Source organism: Pseudophryne corroboree, chromosome 1 (genome assembly GCF_028390025.1).
Source record: "Pseudophryne corroboree isolate aPseCor3 chromosome 1, aPseCor3.hap2, whole genome shotgun sequence".
NCBI lineage: Eukaryota > Metazoa > Chordata > Amphibia > Anura > Myobatrachidae > Pseudophryne > Pseudophryne corroboree.
In genome coordinates, this window is record NC_086444.1 from 1,169,554,871 (window position 1) to 1,169,578,028 (window position 23,158).

Sequence of the window (23,158 nt, forward strand, 5' to 3'; positions counted from 1 at the left end):
CGTGGAATGAGCCTGCTGAATCATGTGACATATCCAGCGGGCAATGGTCTGCTTGGAAGCAGGATACCCAAGTTTATTGGGAGCATATAGCACAAACAGAGACTCTGTTTTTCTAACTGGAGCCGTTCTGGCAACGTAAATTTTCAAAGCTCTGACGACATCCAGAGACTTTTCCTCAGCCAAAGTGCCAGTAGCCACTGGCACCAGAATAGGTATGAAAAGAGGAAACCACCTTTGGCAGAAATTGTTGCTGAGTTCTCAATTCTGCCCTATCTTCATGGAAGATCAAATAAGGGCTCTTGTGAGACAAGGCCGCCAATTCAGACACACGTCTTGTGTATGCCAATGCTAACAAAATGACAACCTTCCAAGTGAGGAATTTCAACTCCACTTTACTTAAAGGTTCAAACCAATGTGATTTTAGGAATGTCAAAACCACATTAAGATCCCAAGGTGCCACAGGTGGCACAAAAGGAGGTTGGATGTGCAGGACCCCTTTTACAAAGGTCTGCACCTCAGGAAGTGAGGCCAATTGTTTCTGAAAGAAAATTGACAAAGCAGAAATCTGCACTTTTATGGAGCCTAATTTAAGGCCCGCAATGGAAAATGGATTAAACGTCCAAGGTCAAACTTCTCCACTGGAGCTTTCTTGGACTCGCACCAGGAAATATATTTCCTCCAAATACGGTGATAGTGTTTCGACATCACACCCTTCCTAGCAAGGATAAGAGTGGGGATGACTTCATCGGGAATACCCTTACGGGCTGAAATCTGGCGTTCAACCGCCATGCCGTCAAACGTAGCCGCTGTAAGTCTTGATAGACGAACGGCCCCTCCGCAGCAGATCCTCGCGAAGAGGAAGAGGCCATGGATCTTCGACTAACAACTTCTGAAGATCCGGGTACCAAATTCTCCTTAGCCAGTCTGGAACTACAAGAAGCGCTGGAATCTGTGATTTTCTTAGGATTCTCAGAACCTTTGGAATGAGAGGAAGCGGAGGGAAAACGTGCACCGACGGATACACCCAAGGTGACGTCAGTGCATCCACTGCCGCCGCCTGAGGGTCCCTGGACCAGGAACAATACTTTAGTCGTTTTTTGTTGTGGCGGGACGCCATCATGTCTATGTGGGGAACCCCCCATAGATTTGTTAGTAGGGAGAAGACCTCCTGATGGAGGCTCCACTCTCCTGGATGTAGATCGTGTCTGCTGAGGAAGTCTGCTTCCCAGTTGTCCACTCCCGGAAGGAAAATCGCCGACAGAGCGCTTACCCGAGTCTCTGCCCAGCGAAGAATCCTTGTGACTTCTGCCATTGCTGTTCTGCTCTTTGTGCCGCCTTGGCGGTTTATGTACGCTACTGCTGTCACATTGTCCCATTGGATCAGGACAGGCCGGTTTCGAAGAAGATGCTCCGCTTGTAGAAGGCCGTTGTAAATGGCCCTCAACTCCAGCACGTTTATGTGAAGAAGAGTTTCCTGACTTGACCATCTTCCTTGGAAGGTCACCCCTTGTGTGACTGCTCCCCAACCCCGGAGACATGCATTCGTGGTCACTAGGATCCAGTCGTGGATCCCAAATCTGCATCCTTCTAAGAGGTGAGAGCTGTGTAGCCACCACAGGAGTGAGATTCTGGTGTTGGGGGATAGAACTATCCTCCAGTGCATATGAAGGTGGGATCCGGACCATTTGTCCAACAGGTCCCACTGAAACACTCTGGCATGGAACCTCCCGAATTGGAGGGCCTCGTATGCCGCCACCTTCTTCCCCAGCAATCGAATGCATTGATGAATGGAGACAGTTGGTGGTTTCAGAATGAGTTTTACCAAACTCTGAATTTCCAGTGCTTTCTCAGGAGGGAGGAACACTCTTAGCTGGACCGTGTCTAGAATCATACCCAAAAACGCCAACCGGGTTGTTGGAATTAAGTGTGATTTCGGCAGGTTCAAGAGCAAGCCGTGCTGTTGTAGAAGCGACAGAGACAGTGCAATGTCCTGTACCAGTTTTTCCTTGGACCTCGCCTTTATCAGGAGATTGTCCAAGTACGGGATAATTGTAACTCCTCTTTTTCTGAGGAGAACCATCATTTCTACCATGACTTTTGTGAAAATCCTCGGAGCCGTGGCCAGGCCAAACGGCAACGTCTGAAATTGGTAATGAGTATCCTGGATTGCAAACCGGAGATAACTCTGATGAGGGGGATAAATGGGAACATGAAGGTTGGCATCCTTTATGTCCAAAGACACCATGAATTCCCCCTCCTCCAGGCTGGAGATCACCGCTCGGAGAGACTCCATCTTGAATTTGAATTTCTTCAGGAAAAAATTTAGAGATTTTAGGTTGAGGATAGGTCGTACCGAGCCATCCGGCTTCTGCACTACAAATAGGCTTGAATAAAACCCTTCCCCTTGTTGCGCCCGGGGGACCGGGATCACAACCTGATTTTGACATAATTTTTGTATTGCTCCACAGACTAGAACTCTGTCTGGAAGTGAAACTGGTAAGGGTGATTTGAAAAAACGGCGAGGGGGAACGTCTTGGAATTCCAGTTTGTACCGTTGGGTCACAATTTGTAACATCCAAGGGTCCAGGTCCGAGCGTACCCAAACCTGACCTGCCCCCACCGGTGCGGTCTCCTGTAAGGGAGACCCGGCGTCTTGCGGTGGATTTGGCGGAAGCCGGGGAGGACTTCTGCTCTTGTGAACTCGAGGAGGCGGAAGTTCTCTTGCCCCTTCCTCTACCTCTGGTAGTGAGGAAGAAGTTACCTCGGCCGTTTCTATATTTATTGGGCCGAAAGGACTGCATTTGATAGTGCGGTTTCTTCTGTTGCGCAGGCGCATTAGGTAAATAAGTAGATTTACCCGCTGTGGCCGCTGATACTAAATCAGTAAGGCCGTCACCAAACAGTTCCCCAGTTAAAGGGAAGGGACTCCATATTTTTCTTGGAATCAGCGTCAGCATTCCATTGATGAGTCCATAGCGCACGCCTAGCCGCAATTGACATAGCATTAGCCTTAGCCCCCAGGAGGCCAGCATCTCTTGCAGCCTCTTTCAAGTACGCAGCCGCGTCCCTGATATAACCAAGCGTCACTAGGATGCTATCCCTATCCAGAGTATCTAAATCCGCAGATAAACTTTCAGCCCATTTTTCAATGGCGCTACTAACCCACGCTGACGCAATAAGCGGTCTAAGCTGCGTCCCCGTGGTAGTAAAAATAGCTTTTAAAGTAGCCTCCTGCTTACGATCAGCCGGCTCCTTAAGAGTAGTCGACTGAGCCGCAGGGAGCGCTACCTGTTTAGACAAGCGTGCTAGGGCTTTGTCTACTGTGGGTGGTATTTCCCACTTATCCCTATCCGCTGCGGGAAAGGGGTATGCCACCTTGATCCTATTAGGAATGAGAAATTTCTTATCAGGTGTATTCCAAATGCCATCAAAAAGGTAATTTAGTTCAAAACAAGGAGGAAAAGAAACCAAGCGTCTCTTTTCTTTGTAAATAAGGACCCTCGTTTTTGGTGTAAAGGGGTCCTCATCAATACGTAATATGTCTTTGACAGCCACAATCATATATTGAATACTCTTAGCCAATTTAGGATCTAATCTAGAATCAGCATAATCGGCACCGGTATCAGAGTCCGTGTCGGTATCTGTGTCATCTAATTGGTCAACACCACGTTTTAGTGACCCTTGTCATAAAGCGTCATCTACTGATCCCTTCCAAATCTGCAGTTGAGAGTCAGATTCAGTAAACTTTTGATTTAATAGAGTAACATTAGCATTTAAAGCATTTAAAGCAGTTAACCAATCAGCAGTCGGCGGTGCCGACAGGACCCCCAAAACATTTGGTGTCCCCAATAAATTATCCCCCTGAGAGGAAAATTCTGCCTCAGACATGTTGTCTCCCTAACAGCACCCAAAAAAAAGCCTGTGAGGGAACAAAAGGAAAGGAGCCAGCTCACACCCCAGCGCCAAAGTGCAGGTCTGAAAAACACCCTCAAGTGTCACAGAGCTGCAGCGCTATAATATGTATGTAAATAATCTGCCCCCCTCGTTTTATAGCCCCTGGTACTTGCTGCTGTGAGGAAGGACCAGCGCTGCTGCTTGGAGGAGGAAATGGCGCCGAGTGAGCCTGGGGGAAGAAGCCCCGCCCCCAACATGGCGCGCTTCTTCCCGCTTATTTTTACATGTTTATCCTGGCGGGGGTTTGCGGGCAGTGCCAGGGCACTGTACAGATATGCCAGCCTTATTTATGAGGTATTTTTAGCTGCCCAGGGCGCCCCCCCCCCAGCGCCCTGCACCCAGCGGTGTGTACAGTCCGTGAGCCTGGCGCGCGCTGAGCAAATCATGCTGCGCGGTACCTCTATATGCCATCTTTGTTGAAGAGAAGATGTCTTTTCCTCACATACTCACCTGTCTTCTGACTTCTGGCTTGAAGAGGGGGGACGGCAAGCTGTGGGAGCGAGCATCCAGGAGAGCCCGGCATTCATCTCCCCTCAGGAGCTGAAGGCATCCTGTCAGCAGCAGCAGAGCCCTGAAACTCATCAGAAGTGGGTCTAGACTGCTCTCCCCTCTTTCCCACGAAGCAGGGAGTCTGTAGCCAGCAGATCTCCCCAAAATAAAAAACCTAACATTAAGTCTTTTCAGAAAAACTCTAAGAGCTCCCCCAAGTGCCTCCATCTCGCAGGGCACATTTTCTAAACTGAGTCTGGGGAGGGATATAGAGGGAGGAGCCAGGTCACGCCCCCTTTGAAAGTCTTAAAGTGCCCATGTCTCCTGCGGATCCGTCTATATCCCATGGTTCTTTTGGTGTCCCCAACATCCTCAAGGACGTAATAGAAACTTTGCTAGATATTCAATAATCTGATCTCAACCCACTCAGGCATGCATTTCACTTGCCGAAAACAAAGATAAATGCAAGACACAAAAACCAACAACTGAAAACAGCTGCAAAGCATAACAAAGGAGAAAACACGGCATTTGGTGATTCTCAGCAAAGTATTACAAATGAATGTAGGGAACTTTGCATAAAAACGGCTGCAATTTGGATGAACATGCTGACCGACCAGCCAGGGGATGATGGAACAACCCCACCAACATGGGGACTGTTGTGAAGTATATGCAAGTGAATATTTAAAAAAAAAATAATAATAAAAAAGATAATAATAATAATAATAATAATAAATATATATATATATATACACACACATACATACATACATACATACATACACACACACACACACACACACACACATACATACACACACACACAGTGGTTGAAGTAGAAATTTTGAAGTGGGGGTATGGAAAAGTTAAGGATGCAATTATGCTACGCTCCAGAGAAGGGGACGTGGCCACTCAAAGGGGGCGTGTACCGTGTATTAGAACCCCTTATACTATCTAGTACTGGTGCCTCTTTCACCTTATAGCACACGGTACAAGCCGAAATTTACAATATAGAACACAGTACGAGCTGAAATTCACATTATAGCACACTGAGTAAGCCAAAATTCACATTATAGCACACTGAATGAGCCGAAATTCACATTGTAGCACACTGAATGAGCCGAAATTCACATTGTAGCACACTGAATGAGCCGAAATTCACATTGTAGCACACTGAATGAGCCGAAATTCACATTGTAGCACACTGAATGAGCCGAAATTCACATTATAGCACACAGAATGAGCTGAAATTGTGACAGCAGCATACCTCCCAACTTTTACCCTACCTGAAGAGGGACACATGCGCGGCGAAGCCGCGCGCGCTCCCGAAAAGGGGGTGTGACCTACGAAAAGGGGGCGTGGCTTAGCGGAGGACCCGCGATCGCAAGTCACGCCCCCGTTTTCGTCACTGAAGGGGCATGCCCAGCGCTCTGTGAGCTGCTGGCATGCCCCCTCTCCCTCTGTCTCCAATGAATAGATGCTGTGCGCATGCGCACAGCGTCTATTCACCCCTGCTCTGCTAAGCAGGGCAGCGAGAGACAGAACCTCCCAACTGCCCCCCCCACCGCGGGACACTGCGGCCCGCGGGTGGGACAGCGGGACAGTCCCCCAAAAACGGGACTGTCCCGTGAAAATCGGGACAGTTGGGAGGTATGCAGCAGGGACAGCCAGAGTGACAGCAGGGACAGGGGGAGAGAGAGTGTGTGACGACAGGGAGAGAGAGTGACGAGAGAGACAGCAGGGAGAGAGAGAGAGTGACGAGAGTGACAGTAATGACAGGGAGAGAGGGTGACAGCAGGGGTATATTACCTGACTTGGTGCGGTGAGGTCCATCTGACCGCCATTTATTGAGGGTGAGCGGATGGCGGCGGTGAGTGGATGGTGGCGGTGAGCGGTGAGGGGCTGGCGGCCAGGGGCGTACTGTAACTTGACCTTTATGGGCCCCATAACAAATTTTAAAAGGGCCCCCGTGTGCTTCGCAAGAGCACCGTGAATTGGGAGAAGTATGGGAGTGGAGGACAGGGCAGGCTACAGCATCATGTAACTTATTATATAGACTAGTCTATAATTATTACAGAAGGTGCAGTCTTTTGCAGATGTTTGCTGTTGCAATTTTTTCAGTGGGCAGGGGGGTCAAAACTTGCAGATGGCCACCTCATTAATTATAATTCTACTGTGGCATTATACTTAATGATGGGGCCACTATGCCATCTGCAATTTTGAGCCCCCTGCCCACTGAAAAAATTGCAACAGCAAACATCTGCAGAAGACTGCACCCTCTGTAATAATTATAGACTAGTCTGTCTATATATATAAAATACATCCATACAAGTGAATAAATATTTACATAAGGCCGGCCCTGCCTGAGCCTGCCAGCCCAGAGTCTCTACCTCTTCTCTCCGGCAGCGGCAGCCAGGGAAGCGAGCAGCGTGGCCTGTGCGCGGGAGGGACCCGCTCAAAGAGGTCTCCTCCGGACTCCGGCGGTCGGCCAAGCAGCACGCACCACCTTCCGCACCAGGCGCCGCGGCAATGGCGCTGTGGCCGGCGACGGTCGTCCTCCCCAAGCACAGGATGTGCATGTTGTAATGTGCGGTGGGACGTCATGACGTCCCGCCGCTCATTACAGATTAGTCATGGGCAAAGTGATTCACTGAACTGAGTTGAGACCAGAGGCGGAACTACCGGCAGTGCAGGCAGTGCACTGCACTGGGGCCCGCCTCTGTCCAGGGGCCCAAGCATGTAATGAGTCAAACTGACTCATTAGATGCCGCTGTGCGCTGCAGGCAACCGCTGCCCGCAGCGCACAGCCGCCCGGAGATAGGAGCTGAGCAGCGGTACAGACGGGGGAAGGAGGAGGGAGCCGGAGGACGGAGCCGCAGCAGCGCTTTGTTACTGGTGGAGGCGCTGCTGCTGCTGCTCCTCTGCTTCCCTATAGGCTGTCTTCCGAGAACAGCCTATAGGGAAGCAGAGGGGCAGCAGCAGCAGCGCCTCCACCAGTAACAAAGCGCTGCTGCGGCTCCGTCCTCCGGCTCCCTCCTCCTCATTCTCTACTGCCCGGGAATCGTCGTCTGACGCAGCTGCACCGAGGAGCCTGAGGGTAAGTATAATTCTTCTTTCTTTCTTTCTTTCTTTCTTTCTTTCTTTCTTTCTTTCTTTCTTTCTTTCTTTCTTTCTTTTTCTTTCCTTCTTTCTTTCTTGTGCCTGCCTGCCGCAATGTGTAAAAAGGGGGGACTACCTGCCGCAATGTGTAAAAAGGGGGGACTGCCTGCCGCACCGTGTAAAAAGGGGGGACTGCCTGCTGCAATGTGTAAAAAGGGGGGACTACCTGCGGCAATGTGTAAAAAGGGGGGACTGCCTGCCGCAATGTGTAAAAAGGGGGGACTACCTGCCGCAATGTGTAAAAAGGGGGGACTGCCTGCCGCAATGTGTAAAAAGGGGGGACTGCCTGCCGCACTGTGTAAAAATGGGGAATCTGCCTGCCGTAATGTGTAAAAAAGGGGGGCTGCCTGACGCTATGTGTAAAAATGGGGAATCTGCCTGCTGCTATGTGTAAAAAGGAGGAATCTGCCTGCCGTAATGTGTAAAAATGGGGACGCTGTCTGCCGTAATGTGTAACAAGGGCACGCTGTCTGCCGTAATGTGTAACAAGGGCACGCTGTCTGCCGTAATGTGTAAAAAGGGCACGCTGTCTGCCGTAATGTGCAACAAGGGCACGCGGTCTGCCGTTATGTGTAAAAAGGGCACGCTGTCTGCCGTTATGTGTAAAAAGGGCACGCTGTCTGCTGTAATGTGTAAAAAGAGGAATCTGTTCGCTGTAAGGTGTAAAAGGGTCTCTACCTGGTGTAGTGGTGCTACTGTGCGGCGTAATTTGAATAATGGAGACTACTGTGTTGGTATTATTTTGTGGCCACACCCCTTCCCTACGAAGCCACGCCACTATGTATTTTTGAGCGCGCCTACGGCGCGCACTGCCCCCGGGGTGGACTTGGATGGGGGGGGGGCCCAAAGCATTTTGTCGCACCTGGGCCCACCGCTTGCTTGTTCCGCCACTGGTTGAGACACATGACTCAGTTCAGTGAAGTGTCTCGAGTCAGTGTCTCGACACATGATGAGTCATGACTCATTTGTACTGGAATGTATTGCAGAGACTGCACATGAATCAGTGAGTTTCCAGTGCTGGAGGATCAGTGCTGGACTCATGGAGGGAGTTATTCAGCTGCAGTGATTGTGCAGTGTATCTGGGGGAGGCAGCTGCTTATGCACTGATTGTTAATAATATATTAACATTAGAGATGAGCGCCTGAAATTTTTCGGGTTTTGTGTTTTGGTTTTGGGTTCGGTTCCGCGGCCGTGTTTTGGGTTCGAACGCGTTTTGGCAAAACCTCACCGAATTTTTTTTGTCGGATTCGGGTGTGTTTTGGATTCGGGTGTTTTTTTCAAAAACACTAAAAAACAGCTTAAATCATAGAATTTGGGGGTCATTTTGATCCCAAAGTATTATTAACCTCAAAAACCATAATTTACACTCATTTTCAGTCTATTCTGAATACCTCACACCTCACAATATTATTTTTAGTCCTAAAATTTGCACCGAGGTCGCTGTGTGAGTAAGATAAGCGACCCTAGTGGCCGACACAAACACCGGGCCCATCTAGGAGTGGCACTGCAGTGTCACGCAGGATGTCCCTTCCAAAAAACCCTCCCCAAACAGCACATGACGCAAAGAAAAAAAGAGGCGCAATGAGGTAGCTGTGTGAGTAAAATTAGCGACCCTAGTGGCCGACACAAACACCGGGCCCATCTAGGAGTGGCACTGCAGTGTCACGCAGGATGGCCCTTCCAAAAAACCCTCCCCAAACAGCACATGACGCAAAGAAAAAAAGAGGCGCAATGAGGTAGCTGACTGTGTGAGTAAGATTAGCGACCCTAGTGGCCGACACAAACACCGGGCCCATCTAGGAGTGGCACTGCAGTGTCACGCAGGATGTCCCTTCCAAAAAACCCTCCCCAAACAGCACATGACGCAAAGAAAAAAAGAGGCGCAATGAGGTAGCTGTGTGAGTAAGATTAGCAACCCTAGTGGCCGACACAAACACCGGGCCCATCTAGGAGTGGCACTGCAGTGTCACGCAGGATGTCCCTTCCAAAAAACCCTCCCCAAACAGCACATGACGCAAAGAAAAAAAGAGGCGCAATGAGGTAGCTGACTGTGTGAGTAAGATTAGCGACCCTAGTGGCCGACACAAACACCGGGCCCATCTAGGAGTGGCACTGCAGTGTCACGCAGGATGTCCCTTCCAAAAAACCCTCCCCAATCAGCACATGATGCAAAGAAAAAGAAAAGAAAAAAGAGGTGCAAGATGGAATTGTCCTTGGGCCCTCCCACCCACCCTTATGTTGTATAAACAAAACAGGACATGCACACTTTAACCAACCCATCATTTCAGTGACAGGGTCTGCCACACGACTGTGACTGATATGACGGGTTGGTTTGGACCCCCCCCCAAAAAGAAGCAATTAATCTCTCCTTGCACAAACTGGCTCTACAGAGGCAAGATGTCCACCTCATCTTCACCCTCCGATATATCACCGTGTACATCCCCCTCCTCACAGATTATCAATTCGTCCCCACTGGAATCCACCATCTCAGCTCCCTGTGTACTTTGTGGAGGCAATTGCTGCTGGTCAATGTCTCCGCGGAGGAATTGATTATAATTCATTTTAATGAACATCATCTTCTCCACATTTTCTGGATGTAACCTCGTACGCCGATTGCTGACAAGGTGAGCGGCGGCACTAAACACTCTTTCGGAGCACACACTTGTGGGAGGGCAACTTAGGTAGAATAAAGCCAGTTTGTGCAAGGGCCTCCAAATTGCCTCTTTTTCCTGCCAGTATAAGTACGGACTGTGTGACGTGCCTACTTGGATGCGGTCACTCATATAATCCTCCACCATTCTATCAATGTTGAGAGAATCATATGCAGTGACAGTAGACGACATGTCCGTAATCGTTGTCAGGTCCTTCAGTCCGGACCAGATGTCAGCATCAGCAGTCGCTCCAGACTGCCCTGCATCACCGCCAGCGGGTGGGCTCGGAATTCTGAGCCTTTTCCTCGCACCCCCAGTTGCGGGAGAATGTGAAGGAGGAGATGTTGACAGGTCGCGTTCCGCTTGACTTGACAATTTTGTCACCAGCAGGTCTTTCAACCCCAGCAGACCTGTGTCTGCCGGAAAGAGAGATCCAAGGTAGGCTTTAAATCTAGGATCGAGCACGGTGGCCAAAATGTAGTGCTCTGATTTCAACAGATTGACCACCCGTGAATCCTTGTTAAGCGAATTAAGGGCTGCATCCACAAGTCCCACATGCCTAGCGGAATCGCTCCCTTTTAGCTCCTTCTTCAATGCCTCCAGCTTCTTCTGCAAAAGCCTGATGAGGGGAATGACCTGACTCAGGCTGGCAGTGTCTGAACTGACTTCACGTGTGGCAAGTTCAAAGGGCATCAGAACCTTGCACAACGTTGAAATCATTCTCCACTGCGCCTGAGACAGGTGCATTCCACCTACTATATCGTGCTCAATTGTATAGGCTTGAATGGCCTTTTGCTGCTCCTCCAACCTCTGAAGCATATAGAGGGTTGAATTCCACCTCGTTACCACTTCTTGCTTCAGATGATGGCAGGGCAGGTTCAGTAGTTTTTGGTGGTGCTCCAGTCTTCTGTACGTGGTGCCTGTACGCCGAAAGTGTCCCGCAATTCTTCTGGCCACCGACAGCATCTCTTGCACGCCCCTGTCGTTTTTTAAAAAATTCTGCACCACCAAATTCAAGGTATGTGCAAAACATGGGACGTGCTGGAATTTGCCCATATTTAATGCACACACAATATTGCTGGCGTTGTCCGATGCCACAAATCCACAGGAGAGTCCAATTGGGGTAAGCCATTCCGCGATGATCTTCCTCAGTTGCCGTAAGAGGTTTTCAGCTGTGTGCGTATTCTGGAAACCGGTGATACAAAGCGTAGCCTGCCTAGGAAAGAGTTGGCGTTTGCGAGATGCTGCTACTGGTGCCGCCGCTGCTGTTCTTGCGGCGGGAGTCCATACATCTACCCAGTGGGCTGTCACAGTCATATAGTCCTGACCCTGCCCTGCTCCACTTGTCCACATGTCCGTGGTTAAGTGGACATTGGGTACAGCTGCATTTTTTAGGACACTGGTGACTCTTTTTCTGAGGTCTGTGTACATTTTCGGTATCGCCTGCCTAGAGAAATGGAACCTAGATGGTATTTGGTACCGGGGACACAGTACCTCCAACAAGTCTCTAGTTGGCTCTGCAGTAATGATGGATACCGGAACCACGTTTCTCACCACCCAGGATGCCAAGGCCTCAGTTATCCGCTTTGCAGTAGGATGACTGCTGTGATATTTAATCTTCCTCGCAAAGGACTGTTGAACAGTCAATTGCTTACTGGAAGTAGTACAAGTGGGCTTACGACTTCCCCTCTGGGATGACCATCGACTCCCAGCGGCAACAACAGCAGCGCCAGCAGCAGTAGGCGTTACACGCAAGGATGCATCGGAGGAATCCCAGGCAGGAGAGGACTCGTCAGAATTGCCAGTGACATGGCCTGCAGGACTATTGGCATTCCTGGGGAAGGAGGAAATTGACACTGAGGGAGTTGGTGGGGTGGTTTGCGTGAGCTTGGTTACAAGAGGAAGGGATTTACTGGTCAGTGGACTGCTTCCGCTGTCACCCAAAGTTTTTGAACTTGTCACTGACTTATTATGAATGCGCTGCAGGTGACGTATAAGGGAGGATGTTCCGAGGTGGTTAACGTCCTTACCCCTACTTATTACAGCTTGACAAAGGGAACACACGGCTTGACACCTGTTGTCCGCATTTCTGGTGAAATACCTCCACACCGAAGAGCTGATTTTTTTGGTATTTTCACCTGGCATGTCAACGGCCATATTCCTCCCACGGACAACAGGTGTCTCCCCGGGTGCCTGACTTAAACAAACCACCTCACCATCAGAATCCTCCTGGTCAATTTCCTCCCCAGCGCCAGCAACACCCATATCCTCATCCTGGTGTACTTCAACACTGACATCTTCAATCTGACTATCAGGAACTGGACTGCGGGTGCTCCTTCCAGCACTTGCAGGGGGCGTGCAAATGGTGGAAGGCGCATGCTCTTCACGTCCAGTGTTGGGAAGGTCAGGCATCGCAACCGACACAATTGGACTCTCCTTGTGGATTTGGGATTTCGAAGAATGCACAGTTCTTTGCTGTGCTGCTTTTGCCAGCTTGAGTCTTTTCATTTTTCTAGCGAGAGGCTGAGTGCTTCCATCCTCATGTGAAGCTGAACCACTAGCCATGAACATAGGCCAGGGCCTCAGCCGTTCCTTGCCACTCCGTGTGGTAAATGGCATATTGGCAAGTTTACGCTTCTCCTCCGACAATTTTATTTTAGGTTTTGGAGTCCTTTTTTTACTGATATTTGGTGTTTTGGATTTGACATGCTCTGTACTATGACATTGGGCATCGGCCTTGGCAGACGACGTTGCTGGCATTTCATCGTCTCGGCCATGACTAGTGGCAGCAGCTTCAGCACGAGGTGGAAGTGGATCTTGATCTTTCCCTAATTTTGGAACCTCAACATTTTTGTTCTCCATATTTTAATAGGCACAACTAAAAGGCACCTCAGGTAAACAATGGAGATGGATGGATTGGATACTAGTATACAATTATGGACGGGCTGCCGAGTGCCGACACAGAGGTAGCCACAGCCGTGAACTACCGCACTGTACTGTGTCTGCTGCTAATATATAGACTGGTTGATAAAGAGATAGTATACTCGTAACTAGTATGTATGTATAAAGAAAGAAAAAAAAACCACGGTTAGGTGGTATATACAATTATGGACGGGCTGCCGAGTGCCGACACAGAGGTAGCCACAGCCGTGAACTACCGCACTGTACTGTGTCTGCTGCTAATATATAGACTGGTTGATAAAGAGATAGTATACTCGTAACTAGTATGTATGTATAAAGAAAGAAAAAAAAACCACGGTTAGGTGGTATATACAATTATGGACGGGCTGCCGAGTGCCGACACAGAGGTAGCCACAGCCGTGAACTACCGCACTGTACTGTGTCTGCTGCTAATATAGACTGGTTGATAAAGAGATAGTATACTCGTAACTAGTATGTATGTATAAAGAAAGAAAAAAAAACCACGGTTAGGTGGTATATACAATTATGGACGGGCTGCCGAGTGCCGACACAGAGGTAGCCACAGCCGTGAACTACCGCACTGTACTGTGTCTGCTGCTAATATATAGACTGGTTGATAAAGAGATAGTATACTCGTAACTAGTATGTATGTATAAAGAAAGAAAAAAAAACCACGGTTAGGTGGTATATACAATTATGGACGGGCTGCCGAGTGCCGACACAGAGGTAGCCACAGCCGTGAACTACCGCACTGTACTGTGTCTGCTGCTAATATATAGACTGGTTGATAAAGAGATAGTATACTCGTAACTAGTATGTATGTATAAAGAAAGAAAAAAAAACCACGGTTAGGTGGTATATACAATTATGGACGGGCTGCCGAGTGCCGACACAGAGGTAGCCACAGCCGTGAACTACCGCACTGTACTGTGTCTGCTGCTAATATAGACTGGTTGATAAAGAGATAGTATACTCGTAACTAGTATGTATGTATAAAGAAAGAAAAAAAAACCACGGTTAGGTGGTATATACAATTATGGACGGGCTGCCGAGTGCCGACACAGAGGTAGCCACAGCCGTGAACTACCGCACTGTACTGTGTCTGCTGCTAATATATAGACTGGTTGATAAAGAGATAGTATACTCGTAACTAGTATGTATGTATAAAGAAAGAAAAAAAAACCACGGTTAGGTGGTATATACAATTATGGACGGGCTGCCGAGTGCCGACACAGAGGTAGCCACAGCCGTGAACTACCGCACTGTACTGTGTCTGCTGCTAATATAGACTGGTTGATAAAGAGATAGTATACTCGTAACTAGTATGTATGTATAAAGAAAGAAAAAAAAACCACGGTTAGGTGGTATATACAATTATGGACGGGCTGCCGAGTGCCGACACAGAGGTAGCCACAGCCGTGAACTACCGCACTGTACTGTGTCTGCTGCTAATATAGACTGGTTGATAAAGAGATAGTATACTCGTAACTAGTATGTATGTATAAAGAAAGAAAAAAAAACCACGGTTAGGTGGTATATACAATTATGGACGGGCTGCCGAGTGCCGACACAGAGGTAGCCACAGCCGTGAACTACCGCACTGTACTGTGTCTGCTGCTAATATATAGACTGGTTGATAAAGAGATAGTATACTCGTAACTAGTATGTATGTATAAAGAAAGAAAAAAAAACCACGGTTAGGTGGTATATACAATTATGGACGGGCTGCCGAGTGCCGACACAGAGGTAGCCACAGCCGTGAACTACCGCACTGTACTGTGTCTGCTGCTAATATAGACTGGTTGATAAAGAGATAGTATACTCGTAACTAGTATGTATGTATAAAGAAAGAAAAAAAAACCACGGTTAGGTGGTATATACAATTATGGACGGGCTGCCGAGTGCCGACACAGAGGTAGCCACAGCCGTGAACTACCGCACTGTACTGTGTCTGCTGCTAATATATAGACTGGTTGATAAAGAGATAGTATACTACTAATATTATATATACTGGTGGTCAGGTCACTGGTCACTAGTCACACTGGCAGTGGCACTCCTGCAGCAAAAGTGTGCACTGTTTAATTTTAATATAATATTATGTACTCCTGGCTCCTGCTATAACCTATAACTGGCACTGCAGTAGTGCTCCCCAGTCTCCCCCACAATTATAAGCTGTGTGAGCTGAGCAGTCAGACAGATATATAATATATATAGATGATGCAGCACACTGGCCTGAGCCTGAGCAGTGCACACAGATATGGTATGTGACTGACTGAGTCACTGTGTGTATCGCTTATTTCAGGCAGAGAACGGATATATTAAATAAACTGCACTGTGTGTCTGGTGGTCACTCACTATATAATATATTATGTACTCCTGGCTCCTGCTATAACCTATAACTGGCACTGCAGTAGTGCTCCCCAGTCTCCCCCACAATTATAAGCTGTGTGAGCTGAGCAGTCAGACAGATATATATAATATTATATATAGATAATAGATGATGCAGCACACTGGCCTGAGCCTGAGCAGTGCACACAGATATGGTATGTGACTGAGTCACTGTGTGCTGTGTATCGCTTTTTTCAGGCAGAGAACGGATTATAAATAAAACTGGTGGTCACTGGTCACTATCAGCAAAACTCTGCACTGTACTGAGTACTCCTAATGCTCCCCAAAATTAGTAAATCAAGTGTCTCTCTAATCTATTCTAAACGGAGAGGACGCCAGCCACGTCCTCTCCCTATCAATCTCAATGCACGTGTGAAAATGGCGGCGACGCGCGGCTCCTTATATAGAATCCGAGTCTCGCGATAGAATCCGAGCCTCGCGAGAATCCGACAGCGTCATGATGACGTTCGGGCGCGCTCGGGTTAACCGAGCAAGGCGGGAAGATCCGAGTCGCTCGGACCCGTGAAAAAAAACATGAAGTTCTGGCGGGTTCGGATTCAGAGAAACCGAACCCGCTCATCTCTAATTAACATAGATTCAGTGTTATGTTGATATATTATTAATAACCACTTATTGCACACTAGTTACAGAATATGCACATTACTTCTGGCTGAGGAGAGAAAGCTTAACAGCCATGAAACACATCATTCAGTCTGTAACTAAACCAAATAAAAAATAAAAAATATTTTATTTTGCATACTTTGCTAATTGGATGATTTTAGGTGGGCTTTTGTTTTAGGTGGACTTGGATTTATTATATTATCCACTATCTAGCCTCCAGGGAGTTTGCCACCCACAATCACACTGAGCAGGATCAGTGAGCACTGAGCTGAGAGCCCTGTACCACAGGGGCTCCACCTCCTGCAGGCTTATGCTGCATGAATCAGATCCATCCACTGAGTCACTGAGTCTACACAGTGTACAACTGTCTCACCTCACTGGCAGACTCAGGATGAATCATGATTCATGACATGACTCAGGCACAGCTGCACAGCACTCACTGACTGGTGAGTCGTGACTGCTCCCTCCCCCCTCCCACTGGGTGTCACCTGGTATAGCCACTGGCCAATCACAGCTAAAGACACTCAGCAGAACACACTGACTGAACGACACACTGAGTTTCCTCCCTCTGTCTGAGAGAGGCTGCTGCTGCAGCTGTCTCGACTCATTAAACAGTGAGTGACTCGAATCATTCACACTTCCTGATGATTCGAGTTACTGTGTTGAGACAGTGAGTCAGTAGCCATCTCTATTACAGATATGCACACTGCACACAGGGAGGAGGAGCCGCGTACCCCGAGCAACCATCCGCAGCAGCACAATGAGTAATTCAGTCACTGGGCTGTGCTGAGCGGTGCTTTGTTGTTCATTGACGGCAGACTGAGTAAGCGCCCTCTATGTGCGTCGCCTTACTCATCTGCGTAGTGTGCGTAATCATAGGGCCGGCCCTGAGTGTGCTGCTGTGTAAGGGCTCTGCATACTAGTGCACTGCATATAGTATACTGTGGCTGTGTATAGGTCAGGAGTCAGGACCAGGTGTTCTCTGTCTATAAGGGGCTGTGTGACTGTGTACAGTCGTGCGTCACACTATTGCTAATATCCTGTGTGTGTGATACAGAGAAATAAATATATTACATTTCTATTTGTGCATCACTCAGTGACTACTAGTACTGCGGCTGCCGTATACGACTGGTATATACAGCATATCCTCTGTGTATGATACAGAGAAATAAATATATTTCTAATTGGTGCGTCAGTCAGTGACTACTAATAATACCACACACTACTGCTAATATCCTCTGTGTGTGATCTAAAGTTAAAATATACTTCTATTGGAGCATCACTCTGACTACTAGTGCTGCGGCGGCCGTATACTACTGCTGTATATATTTGTGTGTGATTCAAAGCAAAAAATATAATTCTATTGGTGCGTTACTCTGACTACTTGTGCAGCGGCTGCCGTATACTACTGCTCAATGGCGGATCCAGCAGGGGGCGATGAGGGCGATCGCCCCCCGTAACACACCGACCCAGCCCCGCACACTTGTTGTTCCTGCAGGCAGCAGCACCTGCGCCAGAGGTTAGGGGAGCTGTGTGTGACGGCCGGGACCTTCGCGCGCTGGCCACATTCATGCAGTGCAGCTGAGACTGCGCCGTGTGGGACCAACTCTCTGTACGCCGCGGAGGAGCTGCCGCCACCATGTCTGACTACCCCGGAGCCCAGCCCCAGACCGGGAACCACATGGATGCGACTCCATACCGAGGGCCGACAGGTGAGGGGCATGGAGACGACAGGAGGCGAGTGGGTGGTGATGAGAGAGCGGCCGGTGTGCTGTGCTGGTGAGAGACAGGGGACCCGTTCCGGCAGATGGAGGAGGAGAGCTGGTTGGTTGGGACTGTTTGTCCAGGCCGTTCTTTCACTTCTTCAACAGTGCATACTGAAACAGCTTGATTCGGACATATGACCTCCTAACCTGACGCGGCGCTAATGTCTGTGACTTCTGTCAAAACACAATGTGGGCTCTGTTCAGTGGGACAGTGAAATGCAGATTTTGCTCAATATTATTCTACATAAACTACTCTGGTTGTGCTGTTCTTCTGTTTATGGCCCTCATTCCGAGTTGTTCGCTCGGTATTTTTCATCGCATCGCAGTGAAAATCCGCTTAGTACGCATGCGCAATGTTCGCACTGCGACTGCGCCAAGTAACTTTACTATGAAGAAAGTATTTTTACTCACGGCTTTTTCTTCGCTCCGGCGATCGTAATGTGATTGACAGGAAATGGGTGTTACTGGGCGGATACACGGCGTTTCAGGGGCGTGTGGCTGAAAACGCTACCGTTTCCGGAAAAAACGCAGGAGTGGCCGGGGAAACGGTGGGAGTGCCTGGGCGAACGCTGGGTGTGTTTGTGACGTCAACCAGGAACGACAAGCACTGAAATGATCGCACAGGCAGAGTAAGTCTGGAGCTACTCTGAAACTGCTAACTCGTTTGTAATCGCAATATTGCGCGTACGTCGGTCGCAATTTTAAGAAGCTAAGATTCACTCCCAGTAGGCGGCGGCTTAGCGTGTGTAACTCTGCTACATTCGCCTTGCGAGCGAACAACTCGGAATGAGGGCCTATATGCAGTGATACATGCTATAGGCTTCATCCTATGGTCCCTTAGACTATCATTGCTGGTGTTAATTTATGTCATAGAGGTTCTTATTCATATAGAGAGCTTCTGTTTAGTGATATTCTGCAATGTTTTTTTTTCTCCATTTTTTAAAATATATTTAAAACTGTTTTTGTTAATATGTGATATATTTTTGTCTCTCTCTCTCTCTCTCTCTCTCTCTCTCACCCCCACGTCTCGCTCACTCACCCCCATGTATCTTACTCACTCCCATGTGTCTCGCTCTCTCTTACCCCCACGTCTCGCTCACTCACCCCCATGTATCTTGCTCTCTCACCCCCACCTATCTCTCTCTCTCTCACCCCCATGTATCCTGCTCTCTCACCCCACGTGTCTCTCTCTCTCGCCCTTATATATCTCTCTACCCCTATATATCTCTCTCCTCCCATCTTTCTCTCTCATTCTCTCTCTCTCTCTCCCCCACCATTGTCTCTCTTTCAATGTCAGTGTGTACTAACCTACTGTAGCAATCATGGTCACAGCAACCTGGTCCTCCTCCAGTCACACTTTAGTCTGACCATGTATCACAGACCCGACCCCTATACTAATTAGTGATGAGCACCGGAATTTTTTTGGGTTTTGTGTTTTGGTTTTGGGTTCGGTTCCGCGGCCGTGTTTTGGGTTCGAACGCGTTTTGGCAAAACCTCACTGAATTTTTTTTGTCGGATTCGGGTGTGTTTTGGATTCTGGTGTTTTTTTTAAAAAACCCTAAAAAACAGCTTAAATCATAGAATTTGGGGGTCATTTTGATCCCAAAGTATTTTCTCTATCGTCCTAGTGGATGCTGGGGTTCCTGAAAGGACCATGGGGAATAGCGGCTCCGCAGGAGACAGGGCACAAAAAGTAAAGCTTTAGGATCAGGTGGTGTGCACTGGCTCCTCCCCCTATGACCCTCCTCCAAGCCTCAGTTAGATTTTTGTGCCCGGCCGAGAAGGGTGCAATCTAGGTGGCATTACTTCTGGCTGAGGAGAGAAAGCTTAACAGCCATGAAACACATCATTCAGTCTGTAACTAAACCAAATAAAAAATAAAAAATATTTTATTTTGCATACTTTGCTAATTGGATGATTTTAGGTGGGCTTTTGTTTTAGGTGGACTTGGATTTATTATATTATCCACTATCTAGCCTCCAGGGAGTTTGCCACCCACAATCACACTGAGCAGGATCAGTGAGCACTGAGCTGAGAGCCCTGTACCACAGGGGCTCCACCTCCTGCAGGCTTATGCTGCATGAATCAGATCCATCCACTGAGTCACTGAGTCTACACAGTGTACAACTGTCTCACCTCACTGGCAGACTCAGGATGAATCATGATTCATGACATGACTCAGGCACAGCTGCACAGCACTCACTGACTGGTGAGTCGTGACTGCTCCCTCCCCCCTCCCACTGGGTGTCACCTGGTATAGCCACTGGCCAATCACAGCTAAAGACACTCAGCAGAACACACTGACTGAACGACACACTGAGTTTCCTCCCTCTGTCTGAGAGAGGCTGCTGCTGCAGCTGTCTCGACTCATTAAACAGTGAGTGACTCGAATCATTCACACTTCCTGATGATTCGAGTTACTGTGTTGAGACAGTGAGTCAGTAGCCATCTCTATTACAGATATGCACACTGCACACAGGGAGGAGGAGCCGCGTACCCCGAGCAACCATCCGCAGCAGCACAATGAGTAATTCAGTCACTGGGCTGTGCTGAGCGGTGCTTTGTTGTTCATTGACGGCAGACTGAGTAAGCGCCCTCTATGTGCGTCGCCTTACTCATCTGCGTAGTGTGCGTAATCATAGGGCCGGCCCTGAGTGTGCTGCTGTGTAAGGGCTCTGCATACTAGTGCACTGCATATAGTATACTGTGGCTGTGTATAGGTCAGGAGTCAGGACCAGGTGTTCTCTGTCTATAAGGGGCTGTGTGACTGTGTACAGTCGTGCGTCACACTATTGCTAATATCCTGTGTGTGTGATACAGAGAAATAAATATATTACATTTCTATTTGTGCATCACTCAGTGACTACTAGTACTGCGGCTGCCGTATACGACTGGTATATACAGCATATCCTCTGTGTATGATACAGAGAAATAAATATATTTCTAATTGGTGCGTCAGTCAGTGACTACTAATAATACCACACACTACTGCTAATATCCTCTGTGTGTGATCTAAAGTTAAAATATACTTCTATTGGAGCATCACTCTGACTACTAGTGCTGCGGCGGCCGTATACTACTGCTGTATATATCTGTGTGTGATTCAAAGCAAAAAATATAATTCTATTGGTGCGTTACTCTGACTACTTGTGCAGCGGCTGCCGTATACTACTGCTCAATGGCGGATCCAGCAGGGGGCGATGAGGGCGATCGCCCCCCGTAACACACCGACCCAGCCCCGCACACTTGTTGTTCCTGCAGGCAGCAGCACCTGCGCCAGAGGTTAGGGGAGCTGTGTGTGACGGCCGGGACCTTCGCGCGCTGGCCACATTCATGCAGTGCAGCTGAGACTGCGCCGTGTGGGACCAACTCTCTGTACGCCGCGGAGGAGCTGCCGCCACCATGTCTGACTACCCCGGAGCCCAGCCCCAGACCGGGAACCACATGGATGCGACTCCATACCGAGGGCCGACAGGTGAGGGGCATGGAGACGACAGGAGGCGAGTGGGTGGTGATGAGAGAGCGGCCGGTGTGCTGTGCTGGTGAGAGACAGGGGACCCGTTCCGGCAGATGGAGGAGGAGAGCTGGTTGGTTGGGACTGTTTGTCCAGGCCGTTCTTTCACTTCTTCAACAGTGCATACTGAAACAGCTTGATTCGGACATATGACCTCCTAACCTGACGCGGCGCTAATGTCTGTGACTTCTGTCAAAACACAATGTGGGCTCTGTTCAGTGGGACAGTGAAATGCAGATTTTGCTCAATATTATTCTACATAAACTACTCTGGTTGTGCTGTTCTTCTGTTTATATGCAGTGATACATGCTATAGGCTTCATCCTATGGTCCCTTAGACTATCATTGCTGGTGTTAATTTATGTCATAGAGGTTCTTATTCATATAGAGAGCTTCTGTTTAGTGATATTCTGCAATGTTTTTTTTTCTCCATTTTTTAAAATATATTTAAAACTGTTTTTGTTAATATGTGATATATTTTTGTCTCTCTCTCTCTCTCTCTCTCTCTCTCTCTCTCTCTCTCTCTCTCTCTCACCCCCACGTCTCGCTCACTCACCCCCATGTATCTTACTCACTCCCATGTGTCTCGCTCTCTCTTACCCCCACGTCTCGCTCACTCACCCCCATGTATCTTGCTCTCTCACCCCCACCTATCTCTCTCTCTCTCACCCCCATGTATCCTGCTCTCTCACCCCACGTGTCTCTCTCTCTCGCCCTTATATATCTCTCTACCCCTATATATCTCTCTCCTCCCATCTTTCTCTCTCATTCTCTCTCTCTCTCTCCCCCACCATTGTCTCTCTTTCAATGTCAGTGTGTACTAACCTACTGTAGCAATCATGGTCACAGCAACCTGGTCCTCCTCCAGTCACACTTTAGTCTGACCATGTATCACAGACCCGACCCCTATACTAATTAGTGATGAGCACCGGAATTTTTTTGGGTTTTGTGTTTTGGTTTTGGGTTCGGTTCCGCGGCCGTGTTTTGGGTTCGAACGCGTTTTGGCAAAACCTCACTGAATTTTTTTTGTCGGATTCGGGTGTGTTTTGGATTCTGGTGTTTTTTTTAAAAAACCCTAAAAAACAGCTTAAATCATAGAATTTGGGGGTCATTTTGATCCCAAAGTATTTTCTCTATCGTCCTAGTGGATGCTGGGGTTCCTGAAAGGACCATGGGGAATAGCGGCTCCGCAGGAGACAGGGCACAAAAAGTAAAGCTTTAGGATCAGGTGGTGTGCACTGGCTCCTCCCCCTATGACCCTCCTCCAAGCCTCAGTTAGATTTTTGTGCCCGGCCGAGAAGGGTGCAATCTAGGTGGCTCTCCTAAAGAGCTGCTTAGAAAAGTTTAGCTTAGGTTTTTTATTTTACAGTGAGTCCTGCTGGCAACAGGATCACTGCAACGAGGGACTTAGGGGAGAAGAAGTGAACTCACCTGCGTGCAGGATGGATTGGCTTCTTGGCTACTGGACATTAGCTCCAGAGGGACGATCACAGGTACAGCCTGGATGGTCACCGGAGCCTCGCCGCCGGCCCCCTTGCAGATGCTGAAACGAGAAGAGGTCCAGAATCGGCGGCAGAAGACTCCTCAGTCTTCTTAAGGTAGCGCACAGCACTGCAGCTGTGCGCCATTTTCCTCTCAGCACACTTCACACGGCAGTCACTGAGGGTGCAGGGCGCTGGGAGGGGGGCGCCCTGGGAG